The sequence below is a fragment of the Corythoichthys intestinalis genome, chromosome 21 (assembly GCF_030265065.1).
Source record: "Corythoichthys intestinalis isolate RoL2023-P3 chromosome 21, ASM3026506v1, whole genome shotgun sequence".
Taxonomy (NCBI): domain Eukaryota; kingdom Metazoa; phylum Chordata; class Actinopteri; order Syngnathiformes; family Syngnathidae; genus Corythoichthys; species Corythoichthys intestinalis.
Window position 1 is genome coordinate 30,103,864 of NC_080415.1, and position 20,051 is coordinate 30,123,914.

The following is a 20,051-nucleotide window of genomic DNA, read 5'->3' on the forward strand; positions in this document are numbered from 1 at the left end:
CTTGTCTGTGTTTTCCGCCATATGTATATGCAGGGCCGGCCCAGCCTATACGCAGACTATGCAGCTGCTTAGGGCCTCTGACCACTTGGGGGCCCCCAATCTGGCAATTGTTTAATTTTTGTTGTTGTTGTTGTTTTGTTTACTAAAGTTTGCTTTATTTGACTTTTGTGAGTTTTGATACTTGATTACAAGCTTAAAAAATTAAAGTTCTTCCTTAACTTCTTTCTTTCCTCTTTTAGAAAAAGGTTTGGCGCTATCTACTGTAAGTACTGACAATCATTTGGGGTGAGAAGTTTGAAGTATGCAGTGCAACAAAATCTGATTAATATACAAAATATGGACGTATGGGTTGGATTGCATGTATGGGTTTCACAGTGCACTGTGACGAAATGGTGGGCCAAAAATATGGGCCCCTTTGCATTATTTTGCTTAGGGCCCCCAAATGGCCTGGGCCGGCCCTGTGTATATATATGTATATGTATATATATTTTTAAAAATCGTTGTCTCGTCCACCCGGGCGGTACAGTCTCTCCTTTCAAGCTCAGGTCCTCTACCAGAGGCCTGGGAGCTTGAGGGTCCTGCACAGGATCTTAGCTGTCCCTAGGATTGCGCTCTTCTGAACGGAGACGTCGGACGTTGTTCCTTGTACAGTGGTACCTCTACATACGATCGCTTCGACACACGAACTTTTCGACATCCGACGTAAAATTTGACTCGCCATTTGTTTCTACATCCGACGACATGCTCGAAATACGACGACAATGGCAGCACCGCAGACGAATGCACGGCGGATTTTCTTGTGTGACAAATCAACACAGGTTTCAGAAAAGGTTGGTACAGGTGGTGAAACAAGGAAAAAGTTGACGCTTACCTTCTAAATGAAGATGCAAATGACAGAAAAATATGAGCGTAGGGTGGGCATCCGTGAAATGGCTCAACAATACATCTCCACGGTCCTCCTCTGACCATCGTTCGCCAGTCTTTATAAGTTAAGCTGACAATTCTTATTGTGGTAACATCTCCAGAGAAATCGCCAGCTTCGCCACGTTTTCATCATTTCTTTCACAACTTATTCAACACAAAACGCCTGCTGTCTGCCGCAATTGACGATGTTCTCAAGAAAGCATTGAAAGCGAAAGTAAACTTTCACCCGCTCCCCTCCCTCTTTGTCACGTCAGCGCCGCGGTGCCTTCAGGTACAGAAAAAAACGTCCGCCTTAATAGAACCCGTTTCGTTACACTATTACAGGAATTATTATTATTATTACATTATTAATCCGATTTTTATTTATTATTTATTTGTTTTGCTATATGTAATTGCCATTTGTAATAGTACCAGCAGTATTTTTTAAGGATTTAGTGCAGGTTTTTGGGCTGTGGAACGAATTAATGGAATTATAATGTATTCCTATGGGAAAATCCTGCTCGACATACGACCATTTCGACTTACAAACAAGCTCCTGGAACGGATTAACTTCGTATGTAGAGGTACCACTGTATCTGGTGGAGCCATGCACCTAGCTTGGGGGTTACTGCCCCTAGTGTCTTGATCACTACTAGCACCACTGTTGCCTTCACTCCCCACATTTTCTCCAAATCTTCTTTCAACCCTTAATATTTCTTCAGCTTTTCGTGTTCTTTTTTCCTGATGTTGCTATCGCTCGGGATTGCTACATCTATCACTACTGCTGTCCTCTGATGTTTATCGACCACCACTATGTCAGGCTGGTTGGCCCCATATATATGTATATGATATACTGGATATATATATACTGGCATATAAAGTGAACAGGGTGGCAACAATAAGGCCAAAATCAGCCAATCGGAAATTGAAACAGAAAAGTAAAAACACAGTGACATTATCAGTTGTGTTGGATACAGAAACATGAAACAAAACAAAATTACCTTGCAAAAAGCACACTTTTAAAATTTACCTTGTTTTTGTATGGATGAAGACTGATTGGTCCATATTCAGTGCAATAACTACTGTAAATCACCAACTAAAGGTGTAAAGTGTTTCTGCTTGTGTTTTTTTCCATTTATACCATTACGTTGGGCAAAATAGTCATGGTCAAATTGAATAGGAAATGTTATACTTTTTTTTTTTTTTTTAAATTAAATACACCATGTCTTGTTTTTGACTGGTCCAATTATCCAATATTCATGAGCACCACCTTTATGTGCAAATTGGTTCAGCTTGTGTGTCAGTTACATTTATACTTCCATGCAAAAAAAGCCAAAATCCATACGAAAATTTATATTTTCTGAAAATACCTACTTTTTATGTGTAAACTTTCAATCCCTAAACACCACAATGACTTACAAAGCCATTCTACTTGCGTGCTTGTTCGATTTATGCCTGTTTACAGCACAGGTGATGAGATTTAAAGGTAGAACTTTAGCATCGGCATGCTACAATATGTCAAATATGCGATGCAGTCAACGTGAACAGACCATACCAAGCAGAGTTGCCTGTAAATTCCCACTTGCCCCCTCCAGACTCCATCCCCCCTCCCCCCCTCCATCCGAGACGTTTGCTTTTCCACTCGACTCTTCGGCACCTCAGTGACGAGCTCTGCTAGTGGCTCCATGATTTTTTTTCCTAATCTCAAATTCCTGACTAACAGATTGCTGACTGTTATGTTCCGCTTCGATGGACACTTCCTATTTTTATAGTGAGGCCTTAAAATAGCCCGGCGGGTGACCCCCTCCATGGAACCGTGGGGGGTGGGAGTGCAAGGGTTCCCCCTGTCGGGAGTGGAACACTGCTCTTATTGTACGGCAGTGGAACATGACCTTCATTTGTGCAGCCACGCTGTGGAAAAGCATGTCAAAGCACGCAAGCAGTTCGTCTTTATTAACTCATCAGCATTGATGGCGATACGCGTCCAATCCATTTTTGGAAATCCCTCACAAACTGTATCACAGGTTGTCCCCCCCCCCCCCCCCCCCTTTTTAATAAAAGTTGGCATCATCCTCATGGTGCCACACAAGGATTCATAAAGCAAGATGATGAAATTCTGTAAAAATCTATACAGTGAGAGTGAGACTGCCAGAACCCCTAAGGAGGCTGGCTGCTTATTGCAATAAGTAAACGCAATAATAATGCAAGTTGACTCTTATTTGAAAAGCATCCAGCGGCGTGCCTTTAAGAAAACATCCACGTTCGCACACACTATACAAGCTGGATAAAAGGCCATTTTGTTTAAGTTCCTAAAATGCTTGATTTAATAAGATATTTTTATGTACAGAGGGGCAAATAAGTATTTAGTCAACCACTAATTGTGCAAGTTCTCCCACTTGAAAACCTAGACCATGAGAGACAGAACGGGGAAGAAAACGCAGAAAATCACATTGTTTGATTTTTCAAGAATTTATTTGCGAATCATGGTGGAAAATAAGTATTTGGTCAATACCAAAAGTTTATCTCAATACTTTGTTATGTACCCTTTCTTGGCAATAACGGAGGCCAAACGTTTTCTGTAAGTCTTCACAAGCTTTTCACACACTGTTGCTGGTATTTTGCCCCATTCCTCCATGCAGATCTCCTCTAGAGCAGTGATGTTTTGGGGCTGTCGTTGGGCAACACGGACTTTCAACTCCCTCCACAGATTTTCTATGGGGTTGAGATCTGGACACTGGCTAGGCCACTCCAGGACCTTGAAAGGCTTCTTACGAAGCCACTCCTTTGGGATCATTGTCATGCTGAAAGACCCAGCCACGTCTCTTCTTCAATGCCCTTGCTGAAGGAAGAGATTTTCACTCAAAATCTCTCGATACATGGCCCCATTCATTCTTTCCTTGAACATATCAGTCGTCCTGGTCCCTTTGCAGAAAAACAGCCCCAAAACATAATGTTTCCACCCCATACTTCACAGTTGGTATGGTGTTCTTCGGATGCAATTCAGTATTCTTTCTCCTCCAAAAACGAGAACCTGTGTTTCTACCAAAAAGTTCTATTTTGGTTTCATCTGACCATAACACATTCTCCCAGTCCTTTTTTGGATCATCCAAATGCTCTCTAGCGAACCGCAGACGAGCCTGGACGTGTACTGGCTTCAGCAGGGGGACACGTCTGGCAGTGCAGGATTTGAGTCCCTGGCGGCGCATTGTGTTACTGATAGTACCCTTTGTTACTGTGGTCCCAGCTCTCTGTAGGTCATTCACTAGGTCCCCCCATGTGGTTCTGGGATTTTTGCTCACCATTCTTGTTATCATTTTGACGCCACGGGGTGAGATCTTGCGTGGAGCCCCAGATCGAGGGAGATTATCAGTGGTCTTGTATGTTTTCCATTTTCTAATAATTGCTCCCACAGTTGATTTCTTTACACCAAGCGTTTTACGTATTGCAGATTCAGTCTTCCCAGCCTGGTGCAGGTCTACAATTTTGTCTCTGGTGTCCTTCGACAGCTCTTTGGTCTTGGCCGTAGTGGAGTTTTGAGTGTGACTGACTGAGCTTGTGGACAGGTGTCTTTTATAAAGACAATGAATTAAAACAGGTGCCATTAATACAGGTAACAAGTGGAGCCTTGTTAGACCTAGTTAGAAGTTAGACCTCTTTGACAGCCAGAAATCCTGCTTGTTTGTAGGTGACCAAATACTTATTTTCCACTGTAATTTGCAAATAAATTTTTTTAAAAAATCAAACAATGTGATTTTGTTTTTTTCCACATTCTGTCTCTCATGGTTGAGGTTTACCCATGTTGACAATTACAGGCCTCTCTAATCTTTTCAAGTAGGAGAACTTGCACAATTGGTGGTTGACTAAATACTTATTTACCCCACTGTATATAGGTGGTCACGATTAATCGACTATTCAACTAATTGATTATCAAATTAAACGACAGCTATTTTGAGTCGATTAATAGTTTATTGACATTGTTCACCTAAGAATGGTCTAAATCTTTTTAACACTATTAATTGATTTTGGCAGCCCTTGTAATTTTTGTCTTAGTCTTTTTGACAATAATACTTATTAGTCTTAGGCTAGGTTCATACCGCAGGTCTTAAAGCACAAATCTGATTTTTTCGTGTTTTTCTGACTCGAGTGTGTCAGCCTGTGATGACGAGGCGGACTCAGCTGCGGAGTACTCGCAACAAAAACTTTATTCAGAAAACAAAGGTTCCTCCCCTGGTCAATGTTGTTATGAACGGCGTTACTTACGGTGTTATTTTTTCAGTAGTGAGTAATCTCATTAATTACTTTTCTCATCTTGGCAACGCCGTTACCGTTACTGAGGATGAAAAGGCGTGCGTTACTATATTGGTTGATGACACGAGAAAAGTCTGAGGGAGACGGACTCACCGAGACGACAGAGCAGAGCAGGAGTGGGGAGGGGGCAAAAAAGTTGTGACGCCAAGCAAACGCAATGGTAGGTGGCTCCAGTAATACCTGACTGTAGCCGATAGCCTACAAACTACGCCCACATGATATGGTAGACATGGTAGACATGGTAGATATCACATATACATATATAGAACTAGATGCGAAATGGCGGACACGACGGCGTTAGCAACATGTACAGTGTAGGAACTAGATGCGTTAGTAAACAGCCGCCATCTTAAAGCAGTAGACTTCTTAGGAAGGCTCTGTTGTAGAGAACCTTCCTAGCGAACCTAAGTAACTTTTTATCTAAAATACTCCTAAATCGGCAAAATCTTGACTTGAATCTATTTCTACATGATGAAACAGTTTTAAAACTTCCACATGTCAAAAGTAGACAGAAGGGAACTAATGCAATAATGGGAGCAATTTTAACAACTTTTAACGGTTGATTCCGGGTAAACGGTAAATTAGGGTAAAGAATTGGGCCAGGGCCAATTGTCCCAAAAACATTTTAAACTTCACATAGTGTGACCAAATTTATTTTTGTTGCTTTTTTTTTTTTTTTTTGAGGAAAAAAAAACAAAACATGAAAATGATCATCAGTTACTTTGCCAAGTAACTAATCACTCTTACATTCTGGGTAACTGAGTATTTTAATTTATTTTTAAAAGCATTTATTGCTCTTGTGAAATGAAATTACAATTCTGCAGTTTGAAGAAACACTCGGGAATTTCATTTTTTATTTTTTTTTTCATTTAATCCTCTCTTGAAAGTGCAATCTGAGCAAGCCTTTGTTTCACATCTCCTAAAATGTATTCTGCAATGCATCCAATGGTCCTAATCAAATTACTTGATTATTCGAACTAATTGATAGAATGATCAATTACCTAAATAATCGATAGTTGCAGGCCTTCTCCCAGCCCATCCCAATCAAAAAAAAGAAAAAAAAAAAAAAAAAAAAAACAGGACGTCTATCGCCGCCCTTGAGTTTTGACCAAAAAGTGCTGATTACTTTTAATGACATCCATGCATTCAATGTAGTGTGTTATCTACTGATTGCTTTTTTTGGTATGAAATCCCACAAAATTCCCGAGAGCATGGGCTTCATTGATGGATGTGGCATCTAAATGGCACACACACTTGAGCGTACACACGCTTCCGAATAAATCACCTGATGGAGCACACTGTCCAACGCATGCAAACGCTGTTGAACGATAAGACGCTTTTATGTTACACACTACATATGCATCTATATGTAAACCTGTATAAGTCGGTCATTATTATTACGCTTTTTAAAAAAATGTCTTAATGGTAGTGTGTAAGCAGCTATTGAGCTGTAGCTGTCTTGGTGGTGGTGGTAGCGGTGGCTCCCTTCCCCCACTGTCACTTGCCCCCACCCCCACGTAACACGCCCCCCGCACACACACTCCATCGATTCTCCACAACATCGCATCAACCCAAGCATGGCGGAGAAAAAAACCCAGCAGAACGTATTAAGTTGATGACATTTTGACGTGAATGTAAATAGGAAATGTTTTTGCTATTGCAATAATAATATTGCAAAAATAATATACAGTGGGGCAAATAAATCAACTACTAATTGTGCAAGTTCTCCCACTTGAAAATATTAGAGAGGCCTGTAATTGTCAACATGGGTAAACCTCAACCATGAGAGACAGAATGTGAAAAAAAAACAACAGAAAATCACATTGTTTGATTTTTAAAGAATTTATTTGCAAATCGTGGTGGAAAATAAGTATTTGGTCAATACCAAAAATTCATCTCAATACTTTGTTATGTTTTGTTGGCAATATCGTAGACCAAACTTTTTCGGAACCTCTTACAAGCTTTTCATACACTGTTGCTGGTATTTTGGCCCATTCCTCCATACAGATCTCCTCTAGAGCAGTGATGTTTTGGGGCTGTTGTTGGGCAACACGGACTTTCAACTCCCTCCACAGATTTTCTATGGGGTTGAGATCTGGAGACTGGCTAGGCCACTCCAGGACCTTGAAATGCTTCTTACGAAGCCACTCCTTTGTTGCCCTGGCTGTGTGTTTGGGATCATTGTCATGCTGAAAGACCGAGCCTCATCTCATCTTCAATGCCCCTGCTGATGGAATGAGATTTTCACTCAAAATCTCTCGATACATGGCCCCATTCATTCTTTCCTTTACGCAGATCAGTCGTCCTGGTCCCTTTGCAGAAAAACAGCCCCAAAGCATGATGTTTCCACCCCCATGCTTCACAGTGGGCATGGTGTTCTTCGGATGCAATTCAGTATTCTTTGTCCTCCAAACACGAAAACCTGTGTTTCTACCAAAAAATTCTATTTTGGTTTCATCTGACCATATGTCATTCTCCCAGTCCTCTTCTGGATCATCCAAATGGTCTCTATCAAACTCCAGACAGGCCTGGACGTGTACTGGCTTCAGCAGGGGGATACGTCTGGCAGTGCAGGATTTGAGTCCATTGTTCAGCACAGCTTCAACAGTCTTGGCCATTGTGGAGTTTGGAGTGTGACTGACTGAGATTGTGGACAGGTGTCTTTTTTACCGATAATGAGTTAAAACAGACGCCATTAATACAGGTAATGAGTGGAGCCTCGTTATACCTCGTTAGAAGAAGTTAGACCTCTTTGACAGCCAGAAATCTTGCTTGTTTGTAGGTGACCAAATACTTACTTTCCACTCTAATTTGGAAATAAATTATTTTAAAATCAAACAATGTGATTTTCTGTTTTTTTCCCTCACATTGTGTCTCTCATGGTTGACAACCCATGTTGTACCTATGTTGACAATTACAGGCCTCTCAAATTTTTTCAAGTAGGAGAACTTGCACAATTGGTGGTTGACTAAATACTTATTTGCCCCACTGTATTAAGAAAAAAATTAAAATAATAGAAAAACATTTTTTCAATACATGTTTCTGTAGTGTGTGAGACACATTTGTAATGTATAGGAATGTTTCAAAAATGGTAAATATTTTTCTGTTATTTGTACTATTGATTATCTGCTAGTAGGTGAAATTTACGGAAGGCGGAGTTTATGCATTCTGTTTCGTGTGTCTGTGTTTTGTAATATGGAAGAGATGATTCAATTTTGGGGAAATGAGGTCAAAGGTCAAAGTTCACAGAGGTCAGAAAACTTGATTATGGATTAGCATATTTAGACCAAATTTACTGGTCAGGTGATTATGGTGGAAGCGAAAGGGTCAAAGGTCAGAAATGTTGTGATACTTTAAATTTGGTTGCTTAGGTGGAAGTTTATTCTCTCGGGTGCTCTTCTAGTTGTTCTATAGTAAGTGGGGAAGAGTGCTTCACTCTTGAATTGGGTGAATTACAGTAGTGTGTGTGAATCCGGTTCTGTAGTTCACAATATATGAGCATTTTTGAGCAAATTGCAAGAGCATTTCAGTAGTACAAGGGAAAGTTATTCAGCATAAAATTTAAGTGCTTCTGTATTTTAGGTACTTTTTTATTTGACAGTTTTACTCGTGTGTTTGTGTTTACACACCACTATAGTTGATTGGTATGTGAGTTTTACAGTAGTGAATGTATGAGCATGATTTAGTTAGTACATTGTTTGGGTAAATTATTTTTCAGTAGAATGTGCATATGTTTCAGTAGTGTGTGCAGTGGTGGGTAGAGTAGCCCAAAAAATTGAATCAAGTAAAAGTAGGTTACTTCTAAATAATAATACTCAAGTAAAAGTAGTCATCCAAAAATTTACTAGAGTACAAGTAAAAGAGTATTCATTGAAAGGAATACTCAAGTAATGAGTAACATTGTGAGTAACTGTCCGATTTTTTCTCAACATCTCCATCTATATCACAGGTGTCAAACCGATTCCAGAAAGGGCAAAGTGGGTGCTGGATTTTGTTCCAACCGATAACGCGCAGAAAGTCTAACCAATGAATTTCCTGCTGAAACAAGCAGCACCTGACAAAGTTTAACTGATTACACATGTAAAAGATCTAATTGGTGAAAAGGTGTCCTCATTATTGGTTGGAAAACAAACCTGCACCCACTTGGCCCTTTCTGGAATCGGTTTGACACCTGTGATATATCAACTTATTATTATACTGTACTATAACTTATTACATGACCATATTGGGTCAAAAGGATGATACAAAAATCATTTAATTTAGACCAGACATTTGCTACCGCTGTTTGGTATTCATTTGATTTGTGTTGCGATGTCTCAATGGTGAAACTGAGACAGCCACTGTTTGCATCTCCGGCAAAAATAAAGTCAATATTCATATATCAGATTTTATATATACAGTGCTGTGCAAAAGTTTTAGGCAGGACATCTGCCTAAAACTTTTGCACAGTACTGTATATATTTTTTTTTAATTATTAAATTTATTAGGATCATGGAAGCTTCCACTTCGGGAAAATATATACATACAGTATATCCTGTATATATATTTTTAATTATTAAATTTATTAGGATCATGGAAGCTTCCACTTGGGGAAAATATATACATACAGTATATCCTGTATATACATAATATAATAAAAATATACAGTACTGTGCAAAGGTTTTAGGCAGGTGTCCTGCCTAAAACTTTTGCACAGTACTGTATATATATCAATAAAGAGGAAAAATGTAACGACTCTAGTGTAGCCCAAGGTAGCAGAGTAAATAAAAACAAATCTAATCAAGTAAAAGTTAAAAGTATTGTGTGGTAAAACTACTCAAAGAAGTACATTTTTCGCAAAAAGATATTCAAGTAAATATATCGCTGTACATGTAACACGTTACTACCCACCTTAGAGTAAGTGATAGTGTTGAAAGTAGGGGTGTGACAAAATATCGAGATGGTGATATATCGTGATACTTCGTATCCCAAAGGTTATCGATATGTTCCTGCCAAGAATCACGATATCGTTTTAAAAAGATGTCAATATCTAAAAAAAAATAAATGAATAAAAAGGAACCAACAAGTTGCTACCAAAAATCTTCCACCATAATACTGTCTCAGTTAACTCTAAGGCTGCATTGACGGTGCACAACGCCCAATCCATTTAGACTGTGGGTTTTCAGGGCATTACAGGTCACATGTGGTTCATTTTAAGGCATTTATAGGTCATTTTCTGTTGAGTTTGAGTCACTGCCTATTCATTTGGGTGATTCCCAGGTCACTTCCTGTTCTGTAACTCAAAATCAACAGGAAGTGACCCATAAAATACCCCAAAATCAACAGGAAGTAACTGAAGATCAACAGGTAAATGACCTTAAATGGCCCAAAACGACCTCATTGCCTGGCATTGGCTGCCACTGACGGCCATAGACGTTCAATCCATTTGCAGTGGGAGGGATGGCAGCGAATGAACGAATGTTCATTCGCTGCCACCCTCCCATTGCAAATGGATTGGACGTCTACTAGTGATAAACTCATTCCAATTCACAGCAGAAGCTTGTTTTTCTGTTATTAGTTGTTGGTCAGAAAATCATTCTAGGATATTGTACAAATGTATCGATAATCGTTGTATCGCCATATCGTCAGATCATCGTTATCGTGAGCTTTGTATCGCTAATCGTATCGTATCATGAGGTACCAAGAGGTTCCCACTCCTAGTTGAAAGTGATACGGTGAATGATTAATTTTTCAATCATAAGTGTGAGAGATCTTGTCTTGCCCAGGGAAGCAAAGACAAGAAAAGCTTTGTACAATGATGAGATTTCTTTATTCCAAGCTGCAGTTTGGCGAAAATAATGTGACAGAAGTTAATGTTTGTAACACAGCGTCTAACCCGAGTGGGGAGCTGTTTCTACTTTTATAGACAATTTTCCTGTGCGAAACATGGCGGCTCCATCTTTGACATTTTCTGCCAAGGACTTCCGGTTCAGACAGAGCACCATGAATTGCGGTTGAAGTAGACAAAGGTTTAAACTGCCAAAAGCAAACCAAAGGAACCCACAGACTCTCCAAAAATGGATTCAGCACGACGTAGATGATATTCCAGGACTCTCTGTGCTGTGCTTGGTTATGTGAACTCCTGGAAGCGCCTATACTGTATATATGCTTAGAAGTGGAATGTGGACAGCTTCTAGCTCCAACGCGCCAGTGTGTATCTACCTAATCATACACCTTAAATCAAAACTCGCAGCTTTGACCCTAAATGATCCACCTAAAAGATTGCATGTATGTTTTTATCACTTCGTTGATTGTTCGTGGACAAAATTCTAACAATCTGTGCAGCCTGTGTTAACATGAGGTGTAGATTGATACGCCGTCCACTTGAGTGACCAAAATGAGGCGAGATTACAAACAATGTTAGAGTTGCCGAATGCAGAAGAACTGATATGGATTTTGTTGTTACAAGGAAATTCTATAAGGTCATTTTCATCTAGTTAGGTTATAGTTATGGTACTTTATTATGAGTTCTATGTTATTCTTTTTTATTGCAGAGACTGATCGCAATGAAACTTTTGGACAACATGATTCCATTTCTTGTTTTATTTCAAGCAATTGGTGCATATGCAAAACAGGTCAATAAATCACAATTTATAAAATTACTAGAAAAAGACGTCCATCATCAAGGTAGAATGCACGTAATCTCGATATGTCCATCAATATAAATGTGGTTTTGAGGCACATCAAGTTTCTTCCCTTGCCAACCAGTGTTTTCCACCTGTAAACAAACAAAAAACGTGTAACACTTGAATTTATGCATTTAGGGTTAAAAGCCCGAGTATGACTTGTAGTAGATGAGTTTTTTCCATTTCTTTATCGTTGAAGCTAATGCAAAGCTAATGATGACTTAGCTTTGATGCAACACACACAAATGTAGTCAAATTGAACATAATTGTACCTGTTATTTCTTTGTGGTGGCACTGTCTTGGTTCCACATTTGCCTTCATGAACACAAAATTCCCATATTCATGTATTAGGACACATTGAACTGGATGCTTCGGAGATTTTCAGGTCCTTGATGGCGTTTCCATTAAATCGATAAAGTACAAAACTATTTTGGTTGTGGCGACTCTTAGCCATTTCTTCATGTCCTCCCATGTCATGATGATGGCAGATGGATGTGGCATTTCCAAATTGTCTTTTTTGAGGGATTTTGATGCGTAATGCTACTCCAGCTCCAATGTTGTTTTAGATGGAGAAAGTGTAAAATGGAAGTTGCGAACAGAAATGCAGAAGTAAAACGGAAGTACCTCGGAAACCTGTCTACAACCCCTAACAAAAAGTTTGGAATCACCAGTCTGGGACGAGCACTCACTCAGACATTTTATCATGTAGAACAAACTCAGATAAAAAACTTGAAAAAAAGAATGAATTAGTTCAAAATTGCAACTGTTTAGCATTCAGAAACACGAAAAGGAATGAATAAAAACATTGTGGTAGCCAATAAATGTTACTTATATAGAGCAAGTGCAGGGAAATATATATGGAATCACTCCATCCTGAGAAAAAAATATGGAATAATGAGAAACAAACAAAGAAATAACAATCATCTAGATCATCCTTGCAGGTCGTAGCCTTGCTGTGGACCATTTTTTTTCAATTTCCACCACAGGTTTTAGATAGGGTTGAGATCTGGGCTATTTGTAGGCCATAACATTGACTGGATGAGTCTTTCTCTAAGCAATGCTTTAACAGTTTTAGCTTTGTGGCATGATGCATTGTCATCTTGGAAAATGACAAACATATTTTCAGTTGAAGGGATAAGAAAGCTGTCTAAAATTTAAATTTAAACTTGTGCATTTATTGAAGATTTAACCACAGCCCCCAATGCATTTGCCTGACATATCATATCATTAAGGACTGAGGGAATTTTGATGTTTTCTTCAAGGAGTCATCTCTGTAAATCTCACTGGAACAGCACCAAACCAAAGTTCCAGCATCATCACCTTGTCCAATGCAGATTCTTGACTCTTGACACCTTGTCCAATGCAGATTCTTGACTCTTGACAAACCACAATGTTTTTTATTCATTTCTTTTAGTGTTTCTGAATGCTGAAGAGTTGCACTTTGAACATCGTATTGGCCCGAATATAAGATGGTGTTTTTGCATTGAAATAAGACTGAAAAAGTGGTGGTCGTCTTATATTCGCCGTCTAGACATTATACCCATGCACGACGCTAGATGGCACCAGATATCATTGAAGCGAATGCTGAACTTGAGGAATGTTCTGTCATGACAGATCTCAGCTACTCTGAAGTTTAACCAGTTTGCATTATTTTATTGCAGTGTTTTTCCTTATTCAAATTTGTTTGAAGACTACAGTTACAGTTAGACCTCACTTTGATGGTTATTGCAGTTATTGCAATTTTGTTGTTTTATCACAATAGATTGGTTTATTTACATTTCAAAAACCAGAAGCCATTCATTTACAAATGTGATTGCACTTAGTTTACATATTTAAATGTTCACATATTTAGATTTGAATGAGGCAAAATAACATGATTTTTCTCTGAAATATATTGTTACAATCATGTTTTTTTTTCAGATGTACTGTAATTATTTTCTGTTTAAAAATTAATTTAGAGTTCAAAAAATCTTTTTTCAAACTTGAGTCTTGAAAAAGAGGGGGTCGTCTTATAATCAGGGCCGTCTTATATTCGAGCCAACGCAGTAATTCATTATTTTTTTCAAGCTTTTTATCTGAGTTTGTTCTACATGATAAAATGTCCGAGACTGGTGATTCTGTACTTTTTGCTATGGGTTGTATAACTTTCATCAACCTGAGAGAAGTCTAACACTAAAGCATGACCTTATATGGTTATTATCACAATGCTTTGTTACTATTGGTTGAACAAATATAGTCTTGATCAGTCAAAAGTGATCTATTAATTTAACGTGCGTCATTCACACCTGCTGTTCAACCGTCATTTGTTCCTATAAAAGACCGGGAATTTTTCACGGTAACATGAGATGCGGATGAACAGTATACACTCATAATTTCCATCATAATTGTTTCAGTTGTGAACTGGGAGTGTCATTGCATGTAATTGACTTTCATATATACTGTATATATAAAAGTTGTAAAGCAATAACACTGCAACAAAAATGAATGAAATGAACAAAAAAAACAAAAAAAAATTTATAATGGGTCAAAATTATTTTTCGAACAGATTATGTGACTAGCAACGTAGACGGTCATTTGCTTTGCATATAATTACAAAAAAAAAATAGGGGAGGGCAATTTTATTTTTCAAACGATTTTTTTCTTTGATTGAAAAAAAAAAAAAATATATATATATATATTTTGATTGAAGCAATTTTTGGGGGGATTGAATGAGTTAGACACAAATGTCATACCCATAATTTGGCCCAAACAAAAAAAGGATTGCTTCAATCAAATAAAACTTTTTCATCGAAAAATTAAGCGTTCAAATGCAAAATTTTCAATCTCAAATATTTTTTCGCGTTCAAAACTTTTTTCCATGATTGAAATTGTTCTTTTTTTTGGATTGACTTTTCTTTTTGAAAATATACAGTATATTTTTTTTTGAGGCAATTTATTTTTCATTTTTTGATTGAATAATAAAGACAAAAATGTGGCCCAAACACAAATCAACATTACTTCAATAAAAAAAAAAAAAAAAAAACATCAATCCCCCCCCAAAAAATCTAAGAAAAAATGCATGCACATTCACATGCATTTTTTGAGTTTTTTTAGTTTTAAATTTGAATTTTTTGCATTCATTTTTGATTGAAGCGACTTTTTGGGGGGTTGAAAATATATATTTTGATTGAAGCAACTTTTTAAAAATTTTTTAATTGATGCACCTTTTTTTTTTTTTTTTTTTCGAATAATAAAGACACAAATCTACCTCCATATGGCCTCCGCCAGGGGATACAATTTTTGACTAGGGTAACTACATTGGCACGACACTGGCCGGCGTACCATATTCAATGGATGACGATCTTTGCAAAAAGTATTGCCTAAGCAGCCTGATTTAGAATTCCCTCAAGAAAGATGGGAAACAAAAAAACTAGGGCTGTCAAAATTATCGCGTTAACGGGCGGTAATTAATTTTTTAAATTAATCACGTTAAAATATTTGACGCAATTACCGCACATGCCCCGCTCGGATTAAAATGACAGCAGTGTAATGTCTGCTTGTTACTTGTTTTTTTTGGTGTGTTTGGCGCCCTCTGCTGGCGCTTGGGTCCAAATGATTTTATTTTACAATGAGTGAGCATGGTGTAATTATTGACATGAACAATGGCGAGCTACTAGTTTATTTTTTGATTGAAAATTTTACAAATTTTAATAAAACAAAAACGTGAAGAGGGTTTTAATATAACATTTCTATAACTTGTACTAACATTTATCTTTTAAGAACTAGAAGTCTTTCCATCCATGGATCGCTTTAAAAGAAAGTTAATAATGTTAATGCCATCTTGTTGATTTATTGTTATAGTAAACAAATACAGTACTTATGTATATATCCTTCTTGTGTCTTATCTTTCCATTCCAACAACATTTTACAGAAAAATACGGCATATTTTATAGATGGTTTTAATTGCGATTAATTACGATTAATTAATTTTTAAGCTGTAATTAATTCGATTAAAAATTTTAAACATTTGACAGCCCTAAAAAAACACTCATTGTCAACTTATTATTATAAATATTCTATAAAGTTGAATTTAATTGCTGACACTACGTTTCGGGGTCATCAACATGTTGTGCCCCCCCTGCCTCAAAAGTCAAACTCCGCCAATGCATTTCAATAGTAGTTTTTCGATTTCAATAGTTTATGTGTAAGGGTTTTAGTCATGTATTTGTGTGTGCATGCATGTATAGGACAGCACTTGGTGTTTGAGTTGGACTATTAAACATGAGCAAAATATTTTTTATTTGTGTGAAAAAGTCACATTGTGGAAATGGTGGAAAGGTATGTCATAGCATGACGTGAGTGGAGGGGGTTTGCCTATGGGGGGCTGCCCCTGCCTGCCCCCAGCCCCCCCTCCCTTCCCTCAGATGGGAGAAACAGCGAGCGAGCCTCTCAGCGTTCACATCGCAGGCAGGAAGGAACGGAGGCAGCATCAACTCGGATTTGCCGTCAATCTTTTTTGACAATCTCAGCACTGGATTGTTTTTGTTCTTTCAGTTGGGAATGGAAGCCCGAAGCCCGCCGAGAAGTTGCTTCATTCCGGCGGCCGCGTGAGGGGCAACCGGCAACACATGGTACGTTTCTTGCGTTCATCATTCAAGTAGGACTAATGAACATATGTGCGCATATGCGTGCAGGAGACCTATTTGTTGCACGCTTGACACGCACGCCCGAGTCTAATGCGGGCTGGAAAAGTTTGGTGGGCGCCCCGCTCGAGAAGCACGCATAACGGACTCCTTTCAGCGCACACCATCAATGGCACGTCTCTGTGCGAGTGTCTGCAGCTGGAGCCCTGTCAAATGAACCCAATAATACACTGACAAGCCGCGTGATAAGTCATCGTTTGTTTGAGGGGTCCGGTCCCCAAGACCCCCGCAGCGCCCCCTCACCCATGCATGTATTGTGGTCCTTTTTTAGACCCTCACTACACAAAGACGAAAGTCTGATCAATGGGTCAATGAGCCTTGAATTGGATTATTTATTATTTTTAAAATTAAAGCAACACTAGGTAACTTTTCTACGTTTATAAAATATTTTCATAACATTTGCGATAATATGTTGATTGACTAACTACCGTATTTTCAGCACTATAAGGTGCACCGCATTATAAGGTGCATAGAATAAACGCTACATTGAGGCTGGGCTTATTTTATGCATCCATTTTATGCACTGTATTTGACCAGAGCATGTATAAAGGCCAAAAACGCATATGACTATACCTGCTGCTTATTTTGCTAAAACTATTTATTTAAAATTTTTGGGGATTTTTTTGTCTTTTTGGTCCCAAAATGTTGATTTATAATTGGTCAGTGAAGAAAACAACAGTTTGGACATGAAGTTCAAGGTGTCCTGAAAAAAAGAACCCAAACCAGGCCATTGTGAACAATTCTTTCTTTGAAGCAAGCAAGTAAGATTTTGTATATTATGATGGAGAGTTTTTTGTGGTTTTCATATTAAAATGGTGCAATTTTGTAAGCCGGTTTTTGTTTGGAAATTTGTATAAATCTATCAAAAAAAAAACAAAAACAAAACTGTTGCGGCTCAGTATTGATTCATATATAAGGCGCACTGTCGGCTTTTGAGAAAATTTAAGGCTTTTAGGTGCACCTTGTAGTGCGGAAAATACGGTAGTTGAATGACACCTCTTTTATTACTTGAGGAGGTCTTTATTGCTTTCACCGGCATTAATTACCTTTGAGGAGGGTGGCTGGAACCCTGCCACACAAAAAAATAAACTACAAATGTGCTGACTGCTTTACGGCATACGTCATTTCCCCCTTTCCCAATTCATTATGAAGACGGAAGTCGAGGTGAACGCTTTCGCATGTATTCTGTAAAGATGGCAGAGCAACAACAGAGACAAAAAATTTTGTTTGAGGAGGAAAAAAAGGCAATCTACCACAATATACAGAATAAACATAAGCCCGGCTTTCACTCGCTGGCATGACGCCCCCCTGTCAGCTCTGACGAGTTCGGGTGGGGTGGAAGGTTAGCCACATGGTTGCTAACCGTCATATGCTAATGTTTAGCCAAAACTGAATTCATTACCTTATTGCTATTAATCCTTCACACAGCTGCTGGAAACAGAAATTTTGTTTAATCCATTTGCAGGCGCCCAGGAGATTGATTTTTGTTTAATTGGTGATTTTGCGACACTGTACGGGTGTGCGCTGGTCCTCATGGGAAATGCAATCATCATTAAGGCAAAACACTACTGCTTTTGTCCACGGGTGTTGCTAAAATCGGCCAAAACTGAAAAGTTACCAAGTGTTGCTTTAAACAATTATTTAAAGACAGTTTATATCAATAATTTTATAAAGTTGTAAGGTTGATGCTTTTTAAATATTCATTTAAAAGTTGTTTTATCACCAAATTTATTCACAATCATGATTTAAAAAATGTTTTCGATTATATTTGGTGGGGAAAAAGGAACATTTCTTGACTATAGAAACGACATTTATTTTTGTATGACTTTTCTATTTTCATTATTATTTGCTTTCTTCCTGTTTTGAGGGGACAAATTTCTGTCACCTAATTTTCGGACTACATATAAGACACTTCTTTTTTCCCTTTTTTTTTAGCCTTGTGGCTTATAGTTCAATGTGGCTTATTTGTTGATTTATTTGGGTTAATGGGCAACACTTTTTTTGACAGCAGCATCATAACACTGCCATAAGACTGTCATAATTATTACATTACAATATCATGGGCGTAACTGAATGCATATGAAATATGTCATGAAGTGTCATCCAGCAAGTTATGTCACTAACTCCATTTATGTCCAGCTCGGATCTTTTACAGCCATTCAAAAGTGAGATAATTTGCCGGATGACACAAAATGACATCTGTCAAAAGCATTCATTAATGCTCATGGCAGTGTCATGTCATAACTATGATGGTCTTATGGCAGTCTTATGGCGCCACTGTCAAATAAAGTGTTACTTAATAGAACAACTAGCAATTAATGAAACAACTGGAACAGTAACTGAAGAAAAAGATAAGCATAGAACATGAATTTTAGTTGTTATTAACATCTGTAGCCCTGCAATGCATGCTAGGAGACATGTTGGATGACAACAATGGTGACAGCAGGTAGCAGCAGAGGTTGACTGTTTCCTCCAAGGGAGCAGTGATGGCCAAATGAAGCTTTGCAGCCAATAAGTTCAACGCTTCATGGCGGTTCATTTAGTCTTATGATAGTGTTATGATGCCACTGTCAAATAAAGTGCTATCAGTTAATATCTTTTGGTGTAAATATCCCATAATACAGTGAGGTCAGCTGCGGGTTATACTCCAGTGCGGCTTATCTATGAACAATTTTTCCTGTCAAATTTGGTAGGTGGCGGCTTATCATCAGGTGCGCCCTATAGTCCAAAAACTATGGTAATTTTAAAAACTGAGGATTTTTTTTTTCCATTTAGTTCTTTTCTTCAGTCAATGAATTGTGATGTTTGTCAAAAATCCCCAAATTCATTCATTCTTTTTCATGCACCAATTTTTACTCAAGCACAATCATAACATTGGTGCTTGAATGAAAATTACCGCTATTATTTTACCTGGCCACAAATTCAATTATGATTCCCCCCCCCCCCCCAATTTTACCAATCAAAATTTGGTCATTGTAAAAAAACAAGGTAATAATCCTAATATGAACATGGTAATTATTATTATTTTTTTAAAATAAATGTTCTTACTAGGGCTGTCAAACGATTACAATTTTTAATCGAGTTAATAACAGCTTAAAAATTAATTAATCGTAATTAATCGCAATTCAAACCATCTCCAAAATATGCCATATTTTTCTGTAAATTATTGTTAGAATGGAAAGATAAGACACAAGACGCACATAAACATTCAACACACTGTACATAAGTACTGTTTTTGTTTATTATAACAATAAATCCACAAGATGGTATTAACATTATTAACATTTATGTGTATTTTGCCTAGCTATTTGATTGGGAATGCCAGTTTTCTTTACATTGAGCGCTTTTCTTTTTGTGAACATTATTTTTTTGAGAGATAGGAATATTATTTTTGTTGTGCTTTCGCTAAATGATACTGTAGCGACTTAACTGCTCCGCACAAATGCATGATGGGAAGTTGGGCAACCATGACTGTCAGTGGTGGCTGCAAATG

General features: G+C 37.9%; 1 protein-coding gene across 3 annotated transcripts in view; it reads left to right on the forward strand.

The window, feature by feature from the left end:
• LOC130909119 (carbohydrate sulfotransferase 15-like) overlaps positions 1-20,051 on the forward strand; it is a 76,428-nt gene that overhangs the window by 17,891 nt on the left and 38,486 nt on the right. For all 3 annotated transcript variants that reach the window (XM_057825211.1, XM_057825213.1, XM_057825212.1), the window contains one exon: positions 16,410-16,486. The gene's annotated coding sequence lies outside the window, so the exon portion shown is untranslated. The remainder of the gene's footprint in view (positions 1-16,409; positions 16,487-20,051) is intronic.